Raw genomic sequence first — 3,687 nt, 5'->3', positions numbered from 1 at the left:
GAAAACGTATGGCCTGCCAGTGGCACAACAGTGATATGATACTCGGCAATACTGGACCCACAGGGGACGGTTTTCGGATTCCACCCTGTTGTATGCACACACACACCCAGATCTGTGCTGGCCGGAGCTGGGGGTGGATCATGGCATGAAAACACTGTCAGGATTGCTTTTCTCTCTCACTCTAGCTTTCTTCCCTTCCTCTCTCTCTTCCATCAAATAAATAAATAGACTAAAAAAAAAAAAAGAAAACAAAACAAACAAAAAACGTTGTCAGCAGAGAGAGCTTGGCACTACTTGCATTACAATGAGGACCAGCATCAAAACTACCAGAAGCTTTTAAGATTCCTTACAAGCTCATACTGGCTTTGGACAGTTCTGTGAAAACTATGCTCTCTGTCAGAAACAACCACAAAAAGAGAGTCTCCCCATAGTTTCCACTGAATTGGGTTTAGACAGCTCTAATCTGTCTTCCACGTGACGCTTTCAAATAGATGAAGACAAGTATCAAGTCCCCTTGAGTCTAATTATATTGAAAGTGGGGGGAAATAGACAGGAAGGGGAAAGAGAGTGATTGGGAGATGTCAGGGATGGATGGGGCCTCACACATCGGAAAGACTCGTTAACTCTTACAGCCTGTCCACTTTACAAACAAGAGAAAGAGTTCTCAACCAGTGCAGCATCGGCAGTCGCTGAGACGTAGAGACAAGAACGGAGAGTGTAGGAGAGGCCGTACAACTTCTATCTGCCCTTTGTGGTTTCAGATATTGAGTTACTGATGTTGCTCACAGAGATGGGAAACAGGCCTGCCAGTGCTTTGGGTAACAAGATAAAAAGCACAGAAGCGACTTGGAAAGTTGTTGAGAGATGATACACAAATAAAAGCTCACAACAGATTTCTAAGACACACTTGAGTATTGTCAAGTAAAAGTTGTCAAAGACTTCAACATGTGCAGGAGGAAGTACTGAGTGTCTTTCAGGGAAGGGTGGGTGTGTCTAGCTGACCTTCTGGGGATTATTTGATTCTAGAGGGGTGTGTTCCTTTGATGAACCTCTATTAACTTTCTTATATTATCGTTCTGTAGTGGGAGGAGTTAAGCTATAGAAGCAATAAAGGATTTGTATCTTTAGCAATGCAAATGAATTCTGTCTAGGTACAATAGATTTCATATTGTAGGAAAAACAACATATATTATGCTTTCATTGTCCTATGAGATGTTACACATGTAGATTAATATTATCCTTTTGGCTATTAAACAACTTTGACTTTATTATTACCTTATGAGGTACCAACAATGTTTCCCTCCATTAGCAAATTCACTTGAAACGTCCCCAGTTACAGATACATGTATGTATATACGTGTGCATGCACATGTGTGCATCTGTTCTTCAAATTCTTCTTTGAACTCATTTTGATCTCTTATCAATTTCTTCCTTTATGAATGAGCTAAATAAAATCTTTGACATACGTCCATTTTATATTTACACATGGTTCAGGTTTTTAACTCTTTGAAAAAGTTTCTTTAATGATATGAAGAAAAATATAATGTATTCACTAAATAATTCTTTTGGACTTAAGAATCTATTTCTTTCCAAAGCATTGTTTCTTTTGTGCATCCATTTCTTATGACTGTACCAAAGAGGGTGTCTGGAGAAGATGCTAACCTGTCTTGACCAACTATAGTGTCTTTTTTTTTTTTAAAGATTTATTTATTTATTTATTTATTTATGTACTATTTTAAATTGCTATAGGACATGTTCACTCACCAGAAAGTGACAGAGAGTGAGAGAGAGGGAAAGTGAGACAAGACACTAGGTCCCAGAAATCTAAGCACCGTCTGGGAGTATCAACGCCCATGCCACCTGCTGGCCCCAGCTGTAGATCCCACCAGACTCGCAGGGCTCACCTCTGAGAAGCTGAGGCTATTGTACTCTAACTATGGTGCCTTGGCTCATCCCTGTGAGAAACTCTACATTCTGCTTTCGAACTAGGAGGATGTTCTGACCTTCATGAAGGCTAAGCATACATCATGGTGGTGCGTCTTAGGGAAACAGTCCCTCACAAGTAGACTAGGTCTCAATCTGCCACTAACTCACTTCGCTGTCTTTAACTCACTTATTTCTCCATACTATTTCTTTTTTGTTAAATTAGCATATTATGATTTCACACAGCTTTGAAGAATGTTTCTAGAAACAGACAATGTGGAAATGTATGACAAAGTGAATAAACCTGATGAATTTGTATTCCATCAATTCTTCAAGCATTTGACCCATTTTAATGAGCACTCCTACTTTTCCCTTTACACCTGCTGAGGTCATTAGTAAAGGATCCCCTTCTTATCCAGGCCATCCCATCTTCTGGACCTTAATCCTCAGGTGTGTGTGTCTGATCCATTCCCCACTCTTCCCAATTCGTAAATGCCTTCTCTAGTGCCTTCAGTTGTCCACAAAATGCTTTCTCTTCTCTGTCATGGTTCTTGATTTTACTGAAATCCTGGTTCTTCTACAAAGAAATTGTTTCATCTGTGGCTATATTATGTCATTGCTATTTTTCTCTCATATATTATTTCTGCCACTGGAGGTGGGATAGGAGTCCTCCTTTCTCATGGCACTTTCTTCTGCCTAATAGTTTCATTGATGTGCTTCTATTTTGAGAAACCGCCACCCACCATCTCTCTGGTTGCTGTCATGTACTGACACCTGAGGGAGTGCCCCTTATTCATAAAGAAACAGCTTCTGGCCCATGACCATGCTATCTAACACACTCCTATCTTAACTTCTGGAGAGCCCATTGTGCATACAGATTATCATCCACCTCTCTCGTCGTTAGAACCCTTAGACTCTGCTTCTTCAATGATTGTCTCCTTTACCCTATCTCGGCCATTTACCATCATATTATAGGCCAGTGGTTCTCAGCTGCCAGCAATTTTTGGAACATCTGGAGATGTTTGTGGTTGCCATAGCTGGTAGGAACTCCAGCATTTAGTGAGTCCAGGTCAGGGGCGCTATTAAGCACCTTACATAGCACCTGTCAGCTGCTCACCACAGAGAGTGGTCCTGCCCCAAATGTCAATGGGATTGAGAGGAAAAGTCTTTCCTGTCCCAGCTGGGGTGGTATAAGTAGCAGGACATCTCTGAATGAGGCTGGAGCTACATGAGAGACTCAGGTTCAAGTCTAGACCACCCTGAACTGGCCAGGCATGGTGGCTTGTGTCTGCAGTCCTAGTTAGCTGGGAAGCTCAGACAGAGGGCTGTCAACTGTAAGACCTTGTTAAAAACACTCATGTTTCTTTCACCACATGTACACACACTGCTACTTGTATCAAACACACAAAACTTCTTGTAAAGACCTTGTTATTTACAACAAAGACACACCTCTGAAATGTTTGGTTCCAAGCATCTTATTTTTCTAACCTCATTTACAGAAAATCTTTAACAGCAAAACTCAGAAGAATAGCTTATACATTCTGTCTCCCTTTTCTCTTCCTAGTTTTTAGCTTCTCCACCACGAGCCTCCTTCTAAACTGATCGTGGCACAGTTGTAAGGAATGCCCAGGCCACTCCTTGGTCCTCGGGTTACTAGAGTCATCGTGGCACTGGCCACGGGTGAGCATGCTGATCTTCGTCACACATTCCCCTTTGCTGAGACACCACCTCTGAGTTTCCTTTTGCCTCATGGGCCACTCTTTC

The sequence above is a fragment of the Tupaia chinensis genome, unplaced genomic scaffold (genome assembly GCF_000334495.1).
Source record: "Tupaia chinensis unplaced genomic scaffold, TupChi_1.0 Scaffold000144_1, whole genome shotgun sequence".
Classification (NCBI taxonomy): Eukaryota; Metazoa; Chordata; class Mammalia; order Scandentia; family Tupaiidae; genus Tupaia; species Tupaia belangeri.
The sequence above is the reverse complement of the archived record's forward strand: the minus strand, read 5'-3'. Positions refer to the sequence as shown.